At 38.0% G+C, this 25,804-nt stretch overlaps 1 protein-coding gene across 1 annotated transcript in view; it reads left to right on the forward strand.

Annotated features, from left to right (window-relative positions):
* The window catches only part of alcama (activated leukocyte cell adhesion molecule a), a 130,275-nt gene that overhangs the window by 59,396 nt on the left and 45,075 nt on the right, over nucleotides 1–25,804 (forward strand).

Raw genomic sequence — 25,804 nt, forward strand, 5'->3', positions numbered from 1 at the left:
ATATTGCATGTTCAGATATTCATACAATTAAATATTATGGGGGCCATGACATTTTTGTGAAAATAACCAAAAACGCTGGCGGTGGCTGGCAATAGATCTGGCGGAGAAAGCGCTAATTAGTTTAACCAGTACTTAGCAAAACAGCTTCACCAGAAAGACAGCTAAACCAGCCTGAACCAATTCTAGAAAGTCTTAGCAAAAAAAAAAACCTTGCTTCATGATAATGAAAACAGCCACTTGTTTTTTGTAGACTAAATTGTATATCTAAGACAGAACACCTCTACCAATATCACGCAGAACACTCTAGCAACCACCTAGCAATGCCCTGGCAACCACCCAGAACACTCTAGCAACCACCTGCAAATGCCCTAGCAACCACCCAGAACACTCTAGCAACCACCTGCTAATCCCCTAGCAACCACCCAGAACACTCTAGCAACCACCTAGCAATGCCCTGGCAACCACCCAGAAAACTCTAGCAACCTAGCAAGGCCCTGGAAACCACCCAGAATACCCTACCCAGCAACACAACTACCCATCCAGCAATAGCCGCCATTTCACCGTTTCGGTTAACTAATAGACCTATATAGTCCAGCTATTAGTAACCCAAAATAATTGGTTACATGTCATGTTTGCCAAAATATCTTGCAGAATGTATGATATTCCATTATGTAAGCAAAGTCAACAGTGATTGCAAGGTGTTTGGTTCCTTTTCTTTGGCATGTTCTTGTTCTAGATGACTAGTCTATTCTTGGGCTATGGTTAGACATCTATTAAATGTTGACTGGCAGCCTAGACTGGGTAAACCCAACCTGATCTGCCAGCGATTTGATTTCGCCCGGCAAATCCGTCTAGAAACCCGTACATTCACTTCTACTGCTTCTGTTACACTTTTGGGGGAACCAATCACAGACTGGTTTATCCACCTGGCCCGCTATTGGAGGGATTATCACAATGACGGATAGAGAAGCGATGGGTTGTTGCCTGTTGATCACGCCTCTTGTGGTCTTATTGGTTGAAGGACTATCCAATTGCGTACAGAGTCATTTGAATTATGCTTGTTTATCACGCCTCTTGTGGTCTGATTGGTTGAAGGACTATCCAATTGCGTGCAGAGTCATTTAATTTATGCGCATTTATACTCGCGTGTGCAGTAGAAAATACAGAGCAGACTCCACAGACCAATATTAAATCTTAAATTGAGCTTGGTCTGGTGATAGCCAGACAACTGACTGCCCAAATTTTGCCTTGTTTTAGCCTAGACGTCAGGGCTGTGTTTGCAAGGCTATTAGACGCGTTTTAAACGCAAAATTGCTTGCTGAGTACTTAGCAATGCCCTAGCAACCACCTCACAACCAACTAGTGCCTCTGCATACTATTTCCATTTAGAAAGAATGCTCTAGCAACCACCCAGAGTACACTATCAATCACACAGTCCAATCTAGCAACCACCTAGTATCCAGGCAGAAAATGTAGATTAGATAAATGTAGGGTTTTTTTTATGATTATTTTTTTACATGTCTCCAAACAAACGTTGCTGGAAAATCCAGTTTAAGCTGGTTACAGTTTTAGAACATAGTAGCTTGTTTCTTTCTGCTGGTGACCAGACTGGAATAGCTAGAAACCAGCTACCATGTTTCAAAACATAGTTACCATGTATTAAAACATTTTCAACAGGGAAATCATCTCAGTGGCTAATAGCATATTGCTAATTTGTTGAGACTCCCAGTTCACAAATCTCAGTAGCTGCAGTGCAGTCTTCAGAGGCAATGGATCCCAGTTGAAGTCTGGACTCTGAAAGAGAGAATAAGAGAAGAGGGAAAGAGGATGAGAGCATAAAAAGAATTGAACAAATAGCCCCTCTGACAATGCACTTTCCCTGCACTGTAATTGCTGTCGCCCATCACAAAGATGATTTACATCCACGCCTATCTAATGCTAACACTCTCCTGACACATCTCACTAAACCAGCTGCTTTATGCATGACCATCGCTGTTGGTGTACCATTGACAGCAAAGAGCACTGCCGCTTAATGCCATTTTAGAGATGGAATAATGGCTAGCTTAACAAAATAGTGAGAAAGGTTAAAAAAAAGTTACAAAAGATAAAAGAAAAACAGACAAAAGCATCCAGTCAAAGTGAAGTGGTTATTATCAGCTTTTTTTTTTACTTGTTGGAAGGCCAATAATATGAAGCTTTTATTTAAGCTTATAGATATCAGACAATTAGGGGGGAAAGTATAAGAAAAAAAAAGAAGAAGAAACATATATACACACAGAAGTATAACAGACTCATTGCGTACAGACACACTCACAGATCCTACAACACATACACCAATATAAAGGAAGACTTTAATGTGCATGTGTGGCTTTTAGGCAAATATATCGACGTAGGCAATAAAGACATAAAGGGCACTGAACTGTTTATAATCAAATATAATGCAATATAATAACCATCTGCTGCATATAATCATGCTTGCCTTATATATACACGATCAGGCGTCTCATTATGACCACTGACAGGTGAAGTGAATAACTGTCTTTATCACGGCATCTGTTAGTGGGTGGGATATAAATTAGGCAGCAAGTGAACATTTTGTTAGAAGCAGGAAAAATGGGCAAGCGTAAGGATTTTAGCGAGTTTGACAAGGCCCAAATTGTGATGGCTAGAAGACTGGGTCCAAAACTGCAGCAGTTGTGGGGTGTTCCTGGTCTGTAGTGGTCAGTATATATCGAAAGTTGTCCAAGGAAGGACCAGTGGAGAACCGGCCACAGGGTCATGGGCGGCCAAGGCTCATTGATGCACGTGGGGAGCGAAGGCTGGCCCGTGTGGTCCGATCAAACAGACGAGCTACTGTAGCTCAAATTGCTCAAGACGTTAATGCTGGTTCTGATAGAAAGGTGTCAGAATACACTGTGCATCGCAGTTTGTTGTGTATGGGGCTGCTTAGCTGCAGACCAGTCAAGTCAACTTTATTTATATAGCTCTTTTTACAATGCAGATTGTTTCAAAGCAGCTTCACAGTGTTAAACAGGAAAATAATGCAACAGAATTGTATTCGGCCGTACAGCCGCTCCGGAGAAAATGGTGATGTCATCTAGCTCATTTCAATTATCATACATAGACAATGTGGGCATTAGATTAGTAATTAGATCAGTAATTTAGTTTATATAGTTAAGTTTACTAATTAGTTTTATTTGGATATTTAGTTGAAAAATTTAGTGTCCCCAACTGAGCAAGCCAAGCCAAAGGTGACAGTGGCAAGGAAACCAAAACCCCATCAGGTAGGGCTGTAACGATTTGACCAAAAATAAAAACCTCGATTAATTGAACATTTTACCTCGATTACGATTAATAAACGATTATTTTGCTTCTTTTTTTATTTTTATTTTCTTTCCATTTTTTGCCCTCATAAGGTTTTTGAGTAAGTTCCTGATAATGTTTTTACTGTAAATATTTTCTACTATTAAACTAATAGTTACTACTATTTTTTTTTTCTAATGGAAAAAGGGCATTTCTTTGTGATTTTAAAATACTTGAAGGAAATGTTTCACTTTCAGCAGTTATTGTCTTTGGGGCAGATTTCTGCTTGTTGTACATCAGATAAAGATAAATTAACACAGTAGGCCTACATTACATTTATTTAAATGCATTAATGAGAGAGTGATTGTATGTGTGAATTACTCATACCGTCTCTATTCATTATGAAGCTGTGGTTTGTACTTCAAAGGTATTAAAATATATGCCTATAACGGTTGAGTTTCTAAGCTACTTTAGTGACTTTACTTTAGTCACAGGACAACGTTGACACTGCATTCCTGCGCCGCTCTCTGCGCGCCATCTTCACGTGATGTGCGAGCTTCTGTCTGAGTGTCGTTTGTCACAATATATCAGGCATTAGTTCAACATAATACACATCTGATGGCCTAAAATCACTTTAATGTTCAAACTGGCAGGCCTTAAAACACATACAAATGACAAGCTTTGTGAGGATGCAGGTGAAAGAGGTCTGCCTTCAGGGTGCCCGCGCGTTGTCGGGGACGCGACACGTCTCGGCTCTCTGTGTCACAGAAAAAAGCTGAGCACTGAACGGAGAAGTTTTCCGTATTGTTGTTTTTGAATAGTGCACAATCGCTTTAAATGTTCAAACTGGCAAGCCTAAACGCATTTACTTGACAAATTTTGGACGAAAGTGAAAGCAATCTGGCTTCGGGGCTTGCACGCGCCGTCTGTGTGTGTGGGTGTGTGTGTGTGTGTGTCAGCACGTACTCTATAAGAACGGCAATTAACTTACCTGTATAAACTGTGTAAAACATGCAGTTACTATAGTGATTCTGGGCATCTATAAACACAGATAACTGCTCCTGCATCTCTCTGTGTGCCTGCAAACTGCACTTGATGTGACTGACGGGGCGGGGTCGCGTGACTAAAACCGGAATAACCGACATGGGAAAAATACGTCGGTTAGAGGTTCTGAATTGCGGTTTCGATTATTTTTTGATTAATCGTACAGCCCTACCATCAGGTGACCTAATGGAGAAAAATAAACCTTGGGAGAAACCAGGCTCAGTCGGGGTACCAGTTCTCCTCTGGCCAATTTACAAACAGCATATGATTATTATTCTGGCAACTTTATGGGACAGGGGTCATATTAGATCGGATGATCGATTGATCGATTCATATTAGATTAATTGGTCATATTAGATGGGAATATTCAAAAGATCCGAGGCAACACGGCAGAGATAGGTTTATTGAGTATTCCGTATTGATTAAACAATTATTAAAGTGCAATATTCGAAAAATCGGAGCCATCAGGCCGGAGACAGATTTATGGAGGATGACATATCGATTAAACAATTATTAAATAGGAATATTCGAATGATCGGAGTCATCACGCCGGAGACGGGTTTATTGAGGATGCCGTGTCGATGAGGCAATTTCAGGGGGAGTCTAATTGGCACGGTCTCTGCAGACACTTCAGGGTCATGCGTTGGTCATGTCTGGGCAATGGAAGAAGGTGGCCTGGTCTGACGAATCACGTTTTCTTTTACATCACGTGGATGGCCGAGTGTGTGTGAGTGTCGCTTACCTGGGAACACATGGCACCAGGATGCACTATGGGAAGAAGGCAAGCTGGTGGAGGCAGTGCCTTGGGCAATGTTCTGCTGGGAAACCTTGGGTCCTGCATAATATTACTCATGTGTAATATATATTATACATGAGTACTGTAGCACCAAATAAAAGTGTGTATATATTTTAGGAAATAGAGAATAATTTTATAATATAATAATAATAAATCATACATGAGTACTGTAGCACCAAATAAAAGTATATATATATATATATACACTTTTATTTGGTGCTACAGTACTCATGTATGATTTATTATTATTATATTATAAAATTATTCTCTATTTCCTAAAATATAACACTTTCTATATATATGCCACATACTAGCCAGTGGTCATATCATTCAACCTCTAAACTTGATGCTGGATAAGTCTCGATATTCTTTGACAAAAAGTAGCATGATGTCGATCAAATCACAAAGGCTTGCTATTACTGTGTTATTTTTCCTGTGGATGGTGTTTACCGGTTTGAAAAAAAACAAAAAAAACATGATTCCTCTGTTGGTTAATACCCCTATAATTTTCACGTGGATCCATGGCTCTAGGCAGGCAATAATGTTTGATTTAGAAGATGAACAGACTTGCATTAGAAGAGATGAAAGCACCTAGCCAATGCAAACACTGTGTTTTATTAGCACTAGTGCTCTCAGAGGCCCTTAGCTGCTAGATCAGGCTCAACACGCTATAGGCACAGAATTCTCAATCACACATTTTTTTGCAAAACTTCTCAAATTGAAGTTTTAATTTTTCTTCTAGCAGCGGGTTGTGTGTGGATTGTGGAGGCAGTTTATAATGAGGGGTTAGTCATAATATATTTATTCGAGCTGCAGGTCAAACCTACCTCTACCTCTAGGTACCTCGCTGTGTCTCTCCATGCGTACTATGTACCTCCGCTCTCACTAAATAAAAGTTTAAGAATGCACTGATGTTAATTACCGCCGCCTTTACATTCAAATCACTGAGTTCTCTGGAAATACATCTCCACTACACTTCTCTTTTTTAAAAAGCAAAAGAGCCTTTTTTAGGTGAGAGAGTGTATACCTAAGGTAAACGTGATTATATGAAGCAGATGGTTATTATATTGCATTATATTGGATAATTCAGTACAGGGCCCATTTTGTCTTTATTGCCTAAGTTTATATATTTGCATAGAAGCCACACATGCACATTAAAGTCATCCTTTATATTGTTGTTGTAGATGTGTGTGTGTTTTTGTGATTTATGAGGACACAAATTTGTATAATGACACGGGTATTACACTGGTATTACAACGTACATGAAATATGAGGACATTTCACATGTCCTCATATTCAAAATAGCTTTAAAAACATATACTAAACAATGTTTTATTAAAACTGCAGAATGTTTCCTGTGATGGGTAGGTTTAGGGGTAGGGGTAGTGTAGAATGTACAGTTTGTACAGTATAAAAACCATTACGCCTATGGAATGTCCTCACTTAGATATCAAAACAAACCTGTGTGTGTGTGTGTGTGTGTGTGTGTGTGTGTGTACGCAATGAGTCTTTGTTCTATTTCTGTGTGTATCTTGCCTGAAGAGAAGACTTAAGCTGTGTGGATAGGTATCATTCAAGCTAAGAGGGAGTCAATACTCGGCAGCCACGCTGGGTGATTCTGTACAAAAGCACATGCCCTGCTTGTTTGCAGCTGCCACGTCTGAGGGAATCCACGCCTAATGGAACTCCAACCAATTACTGGCTTTAGTCGGAGCTTCATTAATTCCATCAAATCACTGGTCTGGATGCATTTCATTCACTTTACTTTAATTAGACAGGCCTTAAATCAATTAGAGTATGGGGCTGGCAGCAAACACACCACAATAGCACCTTTTCTTTCTTTTTTTAATAGATTAGGAACTGCTGAAACACTTCCCTGGGGATGCCTCAAAACCTTTGCACAGCAAACGCCATTACTTTTACATTAAATGCACGTCATTATTGAACAAAAACTGCATCAAATAAGTCCTGGAATAAATTCTGCTGTTAGTAAAACCCGTGGCGGATCAATTAAAAAAAAATACAATATCTACTGCAGTGCCGTGGCTCTTTTTGGTAAAATGATCAAAAGTTAGAATCAATTGTACAAAAGTGATAACTCAGCACTTCAGGTTTATACCTCCAAATGAACCTCAACTGGTATTTTACTGCTCATACAGCAGTAATTGGAAGAGATGGGCAGTACCACCAGACTACTTGAGTACTCTAAATAATTTTTTTTTTTAAAGAATCAAAGCTTTTTACATTGAACAAAGTTCATCGGCTATACAGGAATACCCTTATGATTAAAATTATGATTTTTATGGTGGCATTTTGCGCAGTACCTTGCAGTTCAACTGCTTAGAGAGGGGTGGAAACTTGCATCCCCTGCTGAAATGGTTTTAAATGCTAAATTCAATTGAGTTAAACAGAGCTATAAACAGTAGCCTACACATTGTTGCAAAGCAGCTTAAGTGAAATGAGAAAAATTAAGTTAAAAAGAAAATGGTGTCTAACAATCCCCAAGTGAGAAAGCCAAAGGCAACAGCAGCAAGAAAGAGAGAAAAAAAACTCCCTAGGATGTTTAAGTAGATGAGGAAGTACACTGTAATTTCCAGTCCATAATTTTCAGCAACGGTGCTCAACACTGAGTGTGCTTACATGCTGTGCAATATATAAATAATAAGATTAAGCTCATTCTGTAACAAGAGAAACACATTTACATGATATTTTAATGGGTTTTAAATAGGGGTGTAATGATACCCTCATGTCATGATTCAATACATATCACGATACTCACAATACGATATTATTGCAATACTCCAAGATAAAAGGTTAACAAAAAAATGTACTGTTGATTTAAAATTCTAAATTTGGTATTACATTGGGGAATTAATATTGGAATTGGTGCTGGTAATCCAATGCACAGGACAGTGGTGACCAGTGCCTGAAAGTAACTTTTTTGCCCACCAGTTTTTTTGTTTGTTTTTTTTGCCTCACAGGGCTCGACCTGTTCACGAGCTTGTAAATCTGTAAATCTGTCATTCACTTGTCCGAGTAAAAAATTAGCTTGTCCGGATTGTTTTTATTTTTATTTTTTTTTGCGTTTTCAACAGTTTTCAATCAGCTTTGACATATTTAAATCTGCATATCTTTGATATTTTTACATTTTATAAAGGGCATTTTTTCCATAATCGTATTAAATATAGGCTATGCTTACGCTTTCAGTTTATATTCTTAAATTTTATCTATAAATTAAGTTAGAATGAGACGCTATAAGGCTGTTACCAATCAAATTAAATAATTTACACTGAAAAATTACAACTGCATTAATAAATGTTATAAGATTGTTTTAAATATTTTTGAATATACAAATAATAAATGTTGGAAAGAATGTTTAAACATGAAACTTAACCACCAGTAGGCAGGTGACCGTCTTAATGAGCGAGTCATTGAGTCGATTCGTTGAAACGGCTGATTCATTCAAGAATGAGGCAGTCGTTTATGAATAGGTCATTGAATCTTTGATTCAACCAATTCATTCAAAACACTGAATCATTCAGTAACACACTGTCGCTGTGAGATGCGTTATGGTTCTGCTGTGATCTTTGTTTGGAACAATTTTCGCTGCTGAAATCGAACAAAAACAGTCAATATTGCATCTAAAATGTAAATGACTTAATGTTAATTAATTGTTTATGGAACTGTCATATGAAATCAGTGTCATTTTCAATCGTGATGGTATTCAGGAAAACAGCACTCTTGTGTGATGTTGCTTAACTATCATGTTATAAATTCAACAATTTGTAATTTTATCCGTGTATGTTAACTGAGTTTCCTTGTGTGAGAGGCGCTCCCTTGTTTTCAGCCTGCGCAAGTGTCAACATCTGAGTCCACAGATATAACGTTAGACAATAGACCGTAAAATATAGACCTACTGCAGCTCGTATGTAAACAAATCACACGCGGCTGTGTTGATGGCTGATTTAGTCACATAGACAGGTCCTGGCAGTTGTTAGTTACAGCGTTCAGGAAGCGTTAAACAGAACTAAATTAATATTATTACGGTAAAGTTACCGGGTACCGGACATTTTCTCACCGGTTCCCAACTTGAGTGGGCACACACACGCACACACATCTGTGAAACTGTCATTGTACTGTAGCTTACCACAGCGTTGCATAATCTTATCCCATCTCACCAACAGTTTAACACTTACTCGCACATCCTAACGTAGTCAGAGAAAGGTCTCCTCTTCTTTACGATCGCATGAACGTTCCGAAACAGCAGTCGCATCCTCTCAAACTGCCTAATGAATCACTCAATTCTCATTGGCAACCAAAGTGGCAGGTAGATTGACAGTGTTACCCGCCAATTGCAAAATTCACCTGCATGTGGCGTGTGGTCGGGTGTTCATTTCAGGGCCTGGTGGTGACACAAGAATGAAAATATTCATGATATTTAATATTCATGACTCATGAATATTCATGAAAAAGGCATTTATGCGTTAGGAGTGCAACAATGGGTTGAAAATGCTACATTCATGTCACACTATGTTGAGAAAAGCGTGAACCGTCTGACACATCTCTAAATAGACCAACAATTAAAAATACAGCTCTCCAACAATCTTGCACAGAAAAAAACTCCTACATACAGTTTGCCTAAATTACTTGCCTATTTTGATGTGTGTGTGTGGTTTTGAAGTGTGTGTTGAAAAAGCAGCTGTTGCCAAACTCAGGCACATGTGAGCATTACCAGTTACCCATGCTCTGATCTTTCGCCAACCTGAAGTCAACTCAGGCCTCCATAGACGGGCCGAAGTACTCTAGCATAAAGCACTAGATTTACAGGTAGTTTTAGGATCACAGAAGCTTATCTGACGTCAACGCATTCTGACGGTTGGCAGAGGATGGTGGAACTGTCGAGTCATATTCAAGGTGGCTTTATGCCCAGCAGGTTTTAAATTAAGGAGAATGTTGAAGTTATGAGGCGGTGCCAAAGGCTCTTTCGACGGTCTGTTTGAGCGAAAGCAGAGTAAGATAAACACTGAGTGCTTGTGAGAAGCTCCTTCAATCTGCTCTCGTGTTTAGCCACTAATATGTTTGGGTTTGATCATGGGCACGGCAGGCGCCGTTTGATGAATCGCAGGCTGTAGAGCGAAGCGGAGAAGGCATTGATTTCCCCAGTGCCAGTTCTTTTACCTCCCTCTCTCCTAGCATTGCTGCTCTCTGCGAGGGGCTTTGGAAACCATGGAGCCGATTTAGAGGAACCGGAGAGCGCAGAGTATTCCAGCTGTCAAGCTCTAGTGCTGAGATCGGCGATCCGAGATAATTAGCATTGTCATAACACCAGAATTTCAATAGTTAATGTCAGTGAATTTTCACGACTCCACTTTCTATACAACAGCAACGAACGTATATGCACACATTTGACCTTTATTTAAGTATAAATACTGAATGCTATAGTCTGTGGTAAGATTTTTTTTTAAAAAGGTGGTAAGTGGTAAGAAAAATATCCATATTTAAAACTTTATCAAGTAAACTTTCGTCCGACCGCCTTCTGTTGAAAAGTGTTGAATGTTGAAAGTGAAACTCAAGATGCGTAGGTGACGTCATGACGAGCCTACCTGGTCGCGTTAGTCTTTCGATCGGCAGGGGAACTTTCAACAATTTTTTCGGCCGAAAGTTTACTTTATAAAGTTTTAAATATGGATATTTTTCTTACACAAACATGTCGATTCGCTTCAGAAGGCCTTTATTACCACCCCAGAGCTGCGTGGAGCATGTTATTTGATGGGCAGATGCACTTTTTATGGACTTCAAAAACAAAGCAACTATAAATCCAATTCTAATGCTTGGATTAGCCTGGACTTTTGTATTATAACTCATATTCGTATGAAAGAATATTCAATATAATTTTATTCGTCTGAAAGAAGAATGTCATATACACCTAGGATGACTTGAGGGTGAGTAAATTGTGGGCTAATTTTCTTTTTTTGGGTGAACTATCCCTTTTAATTAATCAAAAGATACAGTAAAGACTTCCATATGTTACTAAAGGCCCTTTCACACCTGACGCGTAACGAAAAAGCGGAGCGGAAAAGCGAATATTTCGTGTGCGAATAGTTCGCGTCAAAACTGTTCACATCAGTCGCGACACGAATTTGCGACGTCTGTGACGTTTCAGTGATCCAACATTCCAAAACATTTGCGGCGACAGATGAGAAAACACGGACACTTCCTCATCCAGTGAAGACGAGCTTTTCATTTTATTTAAAAGACCGAAAAGAAGGTTTGGGGTGCACCCAGTCTTAAAAGAACAGAGAGTCTGAAGGGGAGTATGCTAATCTTGTACAGGAGCTAAAACTTTATCATGGCCGGTTCCGCACTTTTGAATGTCAATTGACAATTTGAGCAGCTCCTCCAGAGACATTAGCACACAATGACCCAGAGCTGCTGTGTTTCCAGTTGAGTCACAATGTAAACATTTAAGTACCACAGACATACTGGCGGAAACACATTCACTTTCCATAGTCGTGGACTCAAGGTTAAGAAAAAAAATCAACGAGTTTTAAAGGTGATGTTATCGTTGTCTGTAGCCTACAGTTCTGCATCTGTACAGCTGTAACTACAACTACAGCTGTAATCTCGTGAGAAATGCGATACCTGGCAACGGTTGTTGATTGAATATCTTGTGACATCAACTGTACATTTCATGACCTTTGTTTCCTTGTATGTGATTGGTTGAAGCCTTTTCTGTCGCTGCGAGTGTTAAAAAAAGCGGAAAAAATAAATGCAGTTTTTTCGCCGCAGCACATTCGCGTTCGGTGTGGAAGCACTCGTTACACAAACAGCTGATCAAAAAAATAAAACCATCGCGCAAATTTTTTGCGCGTCAAAATCGTGTTTCTATTTCAGTTCTTTTGAACTTTCTATTCAAATAATTCTGGAAAAAATGGAGAAATGGCCGCTGAAAATTCAGTTTTGCCATCACAGTAATAAATTATATTTTACATTATATTAAAATAAATTGTAATAATATTTAGCAATATTACTGTTTTTACTGTATTTTTGATATCTGTACCATATTGGTTATCGTCAATATTAGAGTTTTTTTGTTGTTGTCATTAAAGGTGCTATATGTAAGGCAGACAAATAATACAGAAATGTATATACAATATAGAATATTTATTATTGGCCATTTATCGATTTTATCTGCCTTAACATAAATAAAATTACCCAGTTATCATATTGGCAAAATGTATAAATCAATTATTTAATTTAAGTAAAAACCAAGTAATAAGGAACAAAGCAGTACATTTTTAGCAGTGAATGATTTTCTCTTGTCAGATTTCTTCAAGCAGAAGTTCTGTTGTTCGCCATAGGAATGAAAATGACATTCATTTGGGCGAATTTTTTTAACAAAGGCAAAGAGAACAAAACATCTGAATAACATTTTCCAGGAATGAGGCTAAATTCTGCTGTGAAATTACCCAGTGGAAGCAAGTTGACCCTGAGGACAGTGCAAATGCTCAGCGAATATTAGCACTATTAGTTTGGTGAGCACAATAAAAGCACTTCAGACACAGTGAATCATCTCCCCCTCTTCTGATGCCGCCCAAAGCACTTGTGCTGGCCAGAGCTTATTCTCTTTGAATACAAACTTGCTGAAGATGCGTTTTTGTCCACACCAAAATATTATAAACAAGTGTTAGGTGCTGTTGATATTGGAATTGCTGGTGCGTACGCATTTATGTGAGCTCAAATATTTCCACGTCTTCAATATTGTCCAAGCGAAATCACATTCTGCAACAAAAAAAAAATGAAACGCTTTTGATGAGACTCTTTGAATGGCCCAGTGTCCCAGCGAGAGATGTTTTAGGATGAAACTGTTATCCTGCAGAGATTTTTGTTTTGAAGTCACATCGTTTATCTTTGAGGTTTGATGGTTCTGACGGAAAACAAATTCTCCGTGTTGGTTTGGGTGTGTTCGTCCAGCTGTAGCAAAAGCAGTGTGATACAAGGCTCCCACTCTTTCTATTATTGTATATTATTGTATACACTTATTTATAAAAGCTATGTATAGCCAATAAACACATTCAGTATAAACATTTTATTTAGATGACCTTTTTAACCTTCGTTTAATTTCAATGACTTTTGCATGTGTGGAAATTCCAGATTTCCATGACCGTGTGAACCCTGGTGATAAGAGGTTTTTCTAACAGCGTACAAACACAGTCGTAGAGATCGACTTAACTCTCTGCAGTGTGATAGATGTGGTCGCCACGGGTTGTTTAAATAAGGTGGCGACCAGTTGTGAGACATTTCTGAAAACCAGAGACAACTCGGTCAGGCTTGTGCTGTCTGATTTCACTTCAGACATGTCTGGTCTCTGTAAGTCTCTCTCTCAACGCCCATACTTTAAAGGGGTCCTATTCATAGTTTTCACATGACGTCACACCATTATAGGAACGCCCACCTGGAGGGCAAAACAGGGCTTTCTTCTATTGACCACCAGTCATTTCTAGTACTAATCTAGTAAGAAAGTGATATTAAAAGACCAAATTCAGTATATACCTTATTGATGATGCATGCTTTGTACAGGCAAGCGAATGAACAAAGAATACAACACAAGGTTTCTCGTTAAGCGTTTTTTTCTGTCGAAACCCATTAAAAAATGTGTTGTGTTCATATTCTGGGCTCATCTGCTCGTCTGTATATAGACTAGTATGCTTCATTAAAAAGGTGTAAATATCACTGTTTATCACTGTTTTAGTATATCAAGGCACTTTAAGGATGGGTTGCACTGATTAAGTATCTTAGCATGACGTCCTTTAATTCTAACGGCTGTTATTCCCGTCCCAAAACTTGCATCTTGTTCATATATTTTTGTTTTTAGGATGTAAAACTGACTGTTCCATGGCTGTTTTGCCCTCCAGGGCTCTGCAACAGTCAAGTGAAGGAAAACTATGAATAGTGCCCCTTTTTACAAGATGTAAAATAAGTCTCTGATGTCCCCAGAGTGTGTATGTGAAGTTTTAGCTTAGCTTTTTGAGGGTGAGCAAAAACGCGCCTTTTTTGTGTTTGTCCCTTTAAATGCAAATGAGCTGCTGCTCCCGGCCCCCTTTCAGGAAGAGGGTGGAGCTTCAAGAGCTCATGTTAGCAGCTCCGATTACCCCATGCAGACATGTCTGAAACTGTTCAGCCTAATATGTTCGGACAATGATGGAGAGACTCATGAAGAAGTGACAACATGTAGAATGCAACAGGACGTTTCTGCATGTTCTGTCATAATTATATGATAATCTATAAATCGCTCATGGGGGAACTGTTGTAAGATGCCTACAGAGCCAGAGAATATATGCTGCATGAAGATAGAACAGGTATAGTTTAGTTTAATTACGGTTATAACTTAAGTTGTCATCTTGCTTTTATGAAATGCTATTGCATTTGTGTTACGTACTGTATTGCAATAAAGATGAAAAGACGGATGCGACAGCTCTACTTCAACAACTCTTCCTCTCCATTTTTACTTTGATACAAACTTGAAAGCGAATTGCTTGTTGTGGGGGAATAAAAAAAAAACAACAATGTGAGACACGACACAGAGGATAGAGAGGTTTGGCTGAATGTGTGTGGCTGTACCGTAGCAGTATTGATATTATAATAATGAAACATGCTACTTTTTTGGTAGGGTTTTATGTCACAAACTGTCTAACAATTAAAGCACAAATCGCTGCCCCTACTGAAAAATGAATGAAAACCTACATAAAATAGTCAACCTCAAAAATGTATTAGTCGATATTGGACCATCTTGACTCAACCCTAATTTTACAATTACTGCCTTGCTGTAAAGAAAACAATGCCTTTTTTCTAGGACCATTAACTTTTTTTTTACTCTATGATGTTATTTGCATGACAATTAAGCATTTTCCCTTCAAAAAAATCGCAATATTGTAATACATAAAATGTACTGTAATGTACAGTACTCTCGTTACTGTAACATACAAAACCGTTACATTATCATTACTGTAGTAATGAAATGACAAATGATCCTGTCACACAAAATAATTTGTTATCAGCATAAATTAAATTCAGTACAAATAATACCACTATGTAAAAATACTTTAAATATCTCATTATACAGCACCATTCTCCACCTCAAAACAAAAAAAGTCTTAGCGAAGGTTAATTCCACTGAAAATGAATAAAGAAGCTGGAAGTACTTGAGCACCTGCTGTCTACTAACCAGCTTCCTGAATTATTTTTTTTTTAATAAAATGAAATGGCACTTGCTGACTGAAAATGCATTGCATTAACTTGATTGCATTATGCTAACATAGCAATCAACAACAGTTTTGCCTAAAAGTTGGTTGCAAGGTAAAAAATATCCAGCTGAAAAGCACCATCACTTACTAAATATCATTAGCAATTAAAAAAGGGGAAAAAACATGGCCTGAACAAACACAAGCAACTAAATGAAGTAGCCTGCTAGCTAGAATGCTAATATTAAGCAGCCGTACCTTCAACATCAGTTATGTTGCCGTAGACTTTGAGCTACTTTTCCCATGTGATTTGACATCTCTCTTGGTCAACTTTTCCTCATTCAAACCCATTGTAGCAGCTCTAGGCTGGTATCCAGCATATTGTTTACCTTCACTTCCAGGGATTTCTCACAAGAGCCTTTCAATTTCAAAATGAGGGCAGTGTGAAATCAGAGAATCATGGGAACAAAAAAATATTATTTGTCACGAACCAGTTATAGGTGCTACAACGAGCACTGAAATGTAAATCTGGCATTCTTATAGACTGTGCAGTAAAAATATACACATACTTTATATAAAGAATGCAACAATTTTCAAATAGTATTTAAAAACATATAGCCTATAGTAGATATAGTTTGAAATGATGGTGTCCTGGTCACTCTGCTTAGACTGTTTTTATTTAGTATTTTACTCAGACCTACTTTTGCCTTTTGTAGCCTACATATGACATCTGCAGTGATTACATATGATGGCAGAACACTTTTAACCATCAGGAACCACTTTACTTACCTATTCTGTGATGTTTTATACATCGACCCAACGTGGCCACCTGAGATTCTTCATGAGACGGATGGGAATAACAGCCAGGAGAGAGCTCCTCTGAAGCGACGGAACAAAAAGCACAGAGGGAAGCGTGCTGGGGTTCGAAATAGACTGAGGACTAGAGCACATAGTCCACCTTTGCCCAGTATCCAGCTCGCCAACATTCAGTCGCCTGGGAACAAAATGGATGATCTCAGGGCCAGGATAAGATTCCAGCGGGACATAAGGGACTGCAACATCCTCTGTTTGTATTTAATACATAAATGTTTTTTTTGGGGATGAAATAAAACCTACCCTGCTGAGGAAATAATAGTTTAATCTAGTCAAAGCTGGTTTGATGGTCCGGGCTGGTTTAAGATGGGCTAGTGAGTCTAGCATTTATTACCTAAACCAGCAAATCAGACCAGCCTGACCTTGGAAGACCAGTTAGTTCACCCAAAAATGAAAATTAGCCCATGATTTACTCACCCTCAAGTCATCCGAGGTGTATATGACATTCTTCTTTCAGACAAATAAAATCGGATTTATATTAAGAAAGTATAACGCCTCTCGCAGTTCAAAATGCTTACATGTCTGACGACATAGCATTTTTTCCGATCTGGCGGAAGCTGGATAATTTACTTTATAAAGTTTTAAATATGGATATTTTTTCTTACACAAACGCATCGCTTCGCTTCAGAAGGCCTTTATTAACCCCCTGAATCCGTGTGGAGCTGTTATATGATGGATAGATGCACTTTTATGGACTTCAAAAACGAAACAACCATTCACTGCCATTATAAAGCTTGGAAGAGCCAGGACTTTTTTAATACAACTCCGATTGTATTCGTCTGAAAGAAGAATGTCATATACACCTAGGATGACTTGAGGGTGAGTAAATCATGGGCTAATTTTCATTTTTGGGTGAACCATCCCTTTAAGCTGTTTCTTTCTACAGTGCAATCATATTTTTGACAGGTTCCTGAAGGGTTCATCCATTTGTGTTTAAACAGTCTTCTCTATATATCCCTCTTTCATTGTCTTTATTCAATGTCAGAATCCTCCAGCAGATTATCTGTTGTCATGGTGCTTTCCCACCTGTGCAGGTATCGTGTGTCCGTCTGCTGGTGGTGTATTTTAGCACAGGCCTCAGTGCTATCCAAACAGTCAATAGTCTTTAGATGAATGTAGTGCTATGTACACAACACTTTCCACACCTGTCCTTTTCGGCTGTCACCATATCAGCTCTTCCACTGGATTTATTATCCGCTCAGAGCTTTGAGAAAGAAAAAAAAGTGTCTCACTTCTGTCATTTATCTGAACCTGTTGATGAAAGAGTGACTGCCGAGCCTGTTTAAAGGAATAGTTAGTTCATAGATTAATATTCTGTCATCATTTACTCGACCTCATGTCTTTTCAAACCCATATGCTATTTTCTTTTTCCTTTGAGCACAAAATGGGAATTTTTAAGTAGCCATTTTCCATTAAGTTCAAAGTGAGGAAGTCTTGTCAAGCCTCAAAAAGGACAAAAAAGTATGGAAACCTGTTTCTACATCAAACTAACTATGTAATAATGGTGATTTCATCACACACATGCTTTTATATTGTGCAATTATGACATTGTATTGTACAATTGCAACTTTTTACCTTATAATTGCACGGTTTCACAGACAAGGTAGTCCCAGATTAAAATGCATGTTTTAACTGAAAGCAATTTGCACTGATACAATGGGATCAGTTTCCCGCCAAATTTATTGCAGTCACGCATAAAAAAAGAATAAGCATGAATCAAAATTTTAAAAGCACATGTAAAAATATAACGCACAAAACTGAAAAATCAATGCAAAGTTAACCAGAATCACAAACAACGCAGTCACAGAAATAAAAATGATAAGCGTAAATCAAATATTTAAAAAAGTTTAAAATTATATTGCTCAAAACTGAATCATGAATTCCAAATTTTCCGAATCGCTCACAAAATCATGTTTTCTGCTCTTATTTAAATTTTTTGCATGTCCGCGCTGTTTTCTCCTTTGCTCTTGTTTCCACATTCTCTGCTTGCGGTTTCAAATGTTGCAGTTCAAGTTTCATGTAAATTAGGGGCGGGTCTTAGCAACACCATTGGTCCACTAGCTCTAGATTGACAGCTCATCCTCAAGCCAATCAATTGAAGAAGGAAGTTTACGTCACTCCAATGCGACTCATGCCGCAGTTCAGCCAGCCGCTGTTGAGCTACGAGTAACGCATTCTATATCTGCAAGGAAATACATTATTGTATTGTTATGAATATAATTTTAGGACTCTATTCTTTTGTATGATAGACGTTTTAGGGGGGTTTCCTCACAATTAAAGCAGTAAAATGTACATGATCACGACTGGGTGCATACTGACGCTTGGCTGTGAGCGAAACACGTTCACTGTAGGCCCAGAGATGCACGGATGGGCTTTTATTTTATCCGCAACCGCATCACAAAATCCGTCGGTCCCAACGTTTTTTGACCAATGTTCAAAGCCGCACCCGCCCGCCATCCGCTGATTGTAGAAAGCCTTGTTGGGCGATGCAAGGCGATGCTGACGCGAGCAATCGTAATGCAATGGACTGGCCTACATTAAACCTTTAACTAAAATAGTTATTGAGCTGTTTACACTGTCATATACAATAAAAGAGCCTGCACAGCGACAGGAAATGAAAATTAACGCAAAAAACCTGCCTACCTTAGCCTATAGAGCATTTGACTAAAGGAGCTCATGAACCGCTCACCGGTAAAACGGCGTGCGCTCAAATCCCGCTCCAACATGACATTTCTTTGTAGGCTAGTAAGGCTACTGTAGCCTATTTACTTGTTTAGTTTCATATGTTTAAATATTATAATGTTATTTTTTCATTTCATTTAGCCTACGTTGATTATGAAATATAATTATTATATATGTAAGAAGACATGGGGGTCAGAAATTAGTTCGTTTTGTATAAATTGTAACTTAATTTTAATCAATGTTTTGTCAACCAATTTCGAGGATTTAATAAATAATAAGCAAATATAGCAGACAACGGCATGGAGGCACCAGCGCTTAAATAAACAGGGAAAAAAACTTTAGCTGGGGGCAGCCCTAGCTATTTATTTCAGATAGGCATATATTGGAACCAGCATGACACAAGTCGTGAACTTTAGAAATGAACGGAATCTTCAGAAAGGCGCTCTCACTCTGGAGGAAATATTACTGCTCTACGCATTCTCTATATGCACACCGCAACGGTCACAATATGACCTCATGTATGTTTTAAAAACATAATTCAACATATAAATATTAAGCCTTTTTTTAATGGCCACTTAAAGTGTACAAATAAATTACTAAATGCTAAAAATGAATACATGTAAATTAACTCAAATTTGCAGCACCTCCACTTGCCGTGCTCCTGCTAGCCCATATATGATTAGCCTATATTGTACCCCAGAATATCAGCAGGGAACCGATCGGCGCACAGGGACAAAAATAAATAAACACCATAAATAAAACGCACATCGGCAAACCTGACGTTACCTGAATAGGCTACTGTACAATTTTATCATTGTAATAAAAAACGCAATTTGGCACATAATTTCAACATGCTGCTATTTATCCTACTACCAATTAATGCCTATTCCAAAAAGAATAAAATAACAAGTAATTCACATTATAGGCTAATTAACTCTATGCACTGTCATGTCAGGGTGACAACTAGGACGAGCCTGAAGAAATTAAACCGTTATTTTGACTGCATGGGAAGAGAGCGCGTCTTGGCCTAACAATCATACAAGAAACAAACTATAGAGCCTCGATATTAAAGAAAAACAGACTCTATTCGTTCGCTGAAAGTCCACCGCACAACTGTGCAACGCATGTTCACATTTTTAATTGTCCATAACAACTCCAAAACTTGCCTGCTTGCCTTACATGTCTAATTAATGGGCAAAGTTTTCCGACTATTTTTTCGTTTTCTGCTGTGGATGTTATTGAATTGGTAGAAGTTTAGCTATTGCGTTCTCTCTTTTAAATGGCTATTCCCCGAGATACTACAATGACTGGCTGTTTTAAGATATAACTAATATCGAAACAAAGCAGGCAGTATGTACGAGATGCTTAGGCCTCCATACTGACAGCTGGGCTCCTCGCAGGTTTGCTTAGTGGCCTACCAGGCGCTGCAACAATATTTAACAATGTAGACCTAGGCCTATATGTTTTTTTTATTTTTATTAATTTGAATGGTTGAACCACCCGTCCGAATTTAAAATATTAAAATAAAATTTTTCGTCACGTCATCCGCCCCGATCCGCGGAGTCCGCGGCCATGCCGCGCATCTCTAAGGCCCAATGTTTGTGCAAGGAAATATATTTGTTTACAATCATGAATATATTATTAAATATATAAATTTACACAATCGACATTTTAGAGAGGTTAATCATGACCCCAAATAGTTGGTTAGTGCCACTCTCATTCCAAAGAAATATTTTTTCACAGCCAGTGGTGGAATGTAACCACATATGAATAAGAAACATTATCGCATCTATAAAACACATCAAAACTCAATGAAGCACAAGGAGAACCCGTAGCCAATTAAAACACGTATTTAATTTCATATGTTCAAATATTATAATGTTTTTTTATTTATTTAATCTACGTTGATTATGAAAGTGAACAGGATAAGATGCGCAATGTGTCAGAACTGATTTTGACAACAAGTTTTGTTTTGTTGAAAGCCTTTCTTTTCAGTGAATTTCGTTTTAAATAAATTGTATCTTCATTTTAATCAATGTTTTATCAACCATTTGCCTGGATTTAATAAACAATAAGCAAATATAGCAGAGTAAGCCGACAATGACATGGAGGCGCCAGCGCTGTGTGAACAACGGCTTAAATGAACGAATAGGCTTTTTTTTTTTAGTTGGAAGCAGTCCTAGCTACTTATTTCAGATAGCCTATATTCGAACCAGCGCATGTCACAAAGGGCTTTCTGGGTTTAGGGTGCTGCGAGCAGAATGAGCTTCAGAAATGAAAGAAATCTTCAGAAAGTCACTCTCCACTTTGGAGGAAAATGACCACTCTTTCTACGCAAACTGGGCTACAGATGGTAAGCACAATTACATTAACCCAAAACTAAATTAATTAAACTTTTTAAAATTATTAGAATAGACATTAATAGAATAAATTGTCATGCAACTACTTTTAATTCTCATAAAGTACATTTCAAATCAGGTACTCTTTTACTTAAGTAGGGTTGTCATTGTGTACTTCTACTTTTACTAAAGTCAATATGTCTCTGGTTATTTGTAGCCTATTAGGCCTACTTCCACCACTGGTGATAGAGAACGCATTATAGGCTACTAGCTCAAAAGCGGCTGCTGGATGGCCAGTCAAGCGTCAGTAAGTGATAATGTTCATTTTACTGCTTTAATTGTGAGGAAACCCCCCTAAAACATCTATCATAAAAAGAATAGAGTCCTAAGATTATATTCATAACAATACAATAATGTATTTCCTTGCAGATATAGAATGCGTTACTCGTAGCTCAACAGCGGCTGGCTGAACTGCGGCATGAGTCGCATTGGAGTGACGTAAACTTCCCTCTTCAATTGATTGGCTTGAGGATGAGCTGTCAATCTAGAGCTAGTGGACCAATGGTGTTGCTAAGACCCGCCCCTAATTTACATGAAACTTGAACTGCAACATTTGAAACCGCAAGCAGAGAATGTGGAAACAAGAGCAAAGGAGAAAACAGCGCGGACATGCAAAAATTTTAAATAAGAGCAGAAAACATGATTTTGTGAGCGATTCGGAAAATTTGGAATTCATGATTCAGTTTTGAGCAATATAATTTTAAACTTGTTTAAATATTTGATTTACGCTTATTATTTTTATTTCCGTGACTGCGTTGTTTGTGATTCTGGTTAACTTTGCATTGATTTTTCAGTTTTGTGCGTTATATTTTTACATGTGCTTTTAAAATTTTGATTCATGCTTATTCTTTTTTTATGCGTGACTGCAATAAATTTGGCGGGAAACTGATCCCATATGATACATCTTAAAATATGACAGTGCCATTATTTTGTCTCAAGATGCACACCAGTAATGCTTTTTTCTAAAGCATGTTTATAAATGTTACTTAAATGTCCTAATTGAACTAAGGCCTGGTTTTAGCAAAACCCTGTCTGTGAAACCGGGCCTATATCGTATAATGTGACTATATTTCATGAATGTGACTTATATTGTACAATGTGGCTTTATAATGTATAACTGCTTACAATATACTGTATATCGTATACTCTCCTTTTCTCACTCTCGCTCTATCAATTCAATTTCGAAAGCTTTATTGGCATGACAACACATGCCAAAGCAAATAGAGAAAATAATAATAATAAAACTGTATAAAAAAGGCGATATTATATATACATGTGGCTAGATATAGCAAAAATAATAACAAAAATGTAGTAGCAATCAAATCAAATAAAAAAAGATTATAATACAGAAGTTCTGCATCAACTACTGAACTTAGAATTCGAACATTACATACATGTGTAGGCTTAAAGGGGGTGTGGTTTTGGGCTGCGAGTGTGTGTTTATTGGTTGTTTGTTTCTTGGTTCTGGCTGTGCCTCAAAAGGTGTTCTGCTACAAAGATGCTACAAATTATGTGGCTATATTTGTACATTTAGCTTTTTTTCCAAGAATGAAGTTTTTTGTTTGGGCTACAAATGTTAAAGGAGTCATGAATTGAGAAATCAACTTTCCAGGTCCAGCAAACGATTGATTTCAGAATATGCCACACCTTGACTGTCTCAACAGACGCTGTCTCAACAGAAGAAGAACAACGCCTGATTCTGAAGCCCCACCCACTGACTCGCACCACTAACATGACATAGGCCTACATAGAGCTAAACCGCGTCAAATTTCTAAGCAGTAAACATACCACATAAGCTTAATTCGGATTCCAATATTATAAATGCATGGATGAACTTTATTTTTAATGAAGATCCAGCTCACGTGGGTGAGACATTGCATGTTTGTTCCTTCATTTCGCCGTGGATTCGTTTGTAAACAAGAGACTGGATTTGCAGACAGGATGAGGTTACATGAATGAAGCAACACACTAATGTGAATCCAAAAATGTTTTTTTATATGTGATAGTATTGATTATGTGTACATGTCTAACTGAACATACCTTAGCACGCTGTCAAAGGCTGAATAATCATTTATTTGTGGTGATGTGGTTCATTGCGATTCGGGATCAGACTCAGAAATGTTTATGGGCCAGTGCTCGTAAAGCCCAACGTCCCGGGGCTGTGTGTTTTCCAGATGGGCTACCAAAACTACCTTTCTTGATGTGCGTGTTCACACGCGTGTGTGTGTGTACAGTTCGTGGTTATATTCATCGATCGGGCGGGCCAAGTAATGTTAGTAAAAAAGAAAACATTCCGATCAATCGTGGGTGGATGAGAGATGAATCATTGTGTTTGTTTGATAAAGACATTTTGCGAGCCCTGTGGGCGATTCATTCCGGTTGCCATTTCCCCACTGACCACAGGGGAGCTGAAGCTCATTAAATATGAGAATCTATATGCAAATCTTATCCAATCCTAGCTGTGGGCGTTTACTTCCAAGTCTTCAGTGCGGCACGCCCATTAAAACTGAGCGTTTCTTGAGAGAGCCTCAAAACCAAAGCAGAAAATAGCCTATTACTTATTCATTATGATGTTTTTGAATGTAAAAACCACGCAAATGTCATAAGTTGACCTCAGACAACAGTATAACATTTTTTAAAAATGTTAAATAAAATGTTAAAGAGCACCTATCATGGAATTTAGAAATGTACCTTTCATGTAGTGTGTAACATAGATCTAAGTGAACAAAAACATCCTGCAGTTTGAAATATGACAGTGCACCGTATATATATAGTTATTTTCTTTCAAAAGTAAGAGTCGACTCTGAGTCATTTTTAAGAATCGTTAGAAGACCGAAGCTTTTTCTCTGACTAGATGACGTCAACTTGTCAAGTTATTTGAATACGATACGCCCACTTATTGCGCTCCAAGATGCCAGTGAAAACTAGAAAACATCATGGCCACGAGACGCTGTGTTCTGAAGTGCGACTCAAAAGCAAACTTTTTTCATCTGCCCAATGATGAGCATTTGAAGACTAAGTGGCTTGAAGACAAACCATACATCGTCGCGATTGTGTGTTTATTAGTCTTCAAATGTCTCTATTTGCATGTTTCGCGATCTCAGGAAGCTTTTATTATGGACTTCTATTATGGCACATGGTATCTTCTTCGTCTGTCTGTACCATATATGGACTACATGTGCACAGAGCGCCCTCCGGCTGCCAGTATGAATTGAAAACAACACATAAGAGACTCAATCGCTCATGATTAGGCTACATCTGCGCATTTTGAGGAAGTATTGAATAAAAAATACTCCTCTGTTTAGAAATTTGACACAGACATATGAGAATCTATCAATATGTCTCATCATCTGCACACTTTTGAACTAAAAGCCCTGAGGGATGTTGATTTGTCGCGAGTCTTCATGAGGAGAATAGAGGAGTTTTTTTATGAATGAGATCAGCTGAGGCTCATATTACAACCAAACGGAACAGACGCGGTTTTCATATTCATAACTCCTGACACATATTAACAAATTACTGTCACTATAATACTTTGATGGGCGTTCCGTTTCTGAAAATATCTGCACAGACTAAACCAATCACAACTGACTGGGTCATCTGACCAATCACCGCAGATTAGAGTCACGTAAAGGCGGGGTTTTGAAAAGTGAATCACTAAAGGAATCATTTGAGAATCGCTGTCAAAACAGGTACAAATAAATGCATATTATAAGAAAACTAAAGTCTTTTTTGTCATTGCATGCATGCAAAACTGTTGTTGGGGACTTCTAAAACAATATTTGGAACATTTTAAATGCCATAACAGGTGCTCTTTAAAAAAAAGTTTAAAAAAAAAATAATTTTAGGGTAATAGTGGTCTCTGGGGTCTGTGAGGAAGTTTGTGTTGTTTTTTTAATGGTGTTTGACTATTGGGTGATGTACCGTGTTTATAAATTATCTTTCTCTCTCTCTCGCTCTCTCTTTCTATATACTGTATATATTGCAATTGTAACGTTATATCATACAATAAGACTATATCACACAATTGCAACTTTACATTTTACAATTCTGACTTTATTATATTGCCACATCTACCTGCTTTATTACTGAGGTGGAAGCAGGCTTACTTGGAGGGGGAAAAGCAATAAAAAATGTCATATTGTGTTCAACAGAACAAATAATATCATACAGGTTTGAAACATCATTTTTTTGGTTGGTTTAGCCAACACATCCACTGCGTGCATATTGATTGCGTGTTTAATGCCAGTCTACCAATACCCAGAGGCAGGTTGTGTAAAGTGCTGAGAAATGTAGTCTCTGTGCAGATTAGTCCATATTCAGTGGCTCAAAATGACCTGTTCTGCTGAATTGGTGTGTATGTGTTTTCTAGCGTGTGTCTATATCGGTGTTGTTTCTGCTTATCAGCTCTTTTATCCTCTGCAGTGCATCCACTCAGTCAATATTAAAACTGCTATCACAATGAA

This window comes from Gobio gobio, assembly GCF_949357685.1.
Source record: "Gobio gobio genome assembly, chromosome: 22".
NCBI lineage: Eukaryota > Metazoa > Chordata > Actinopteri > Cypriniformes > Gobionidae > Gobio > Gobio gobio.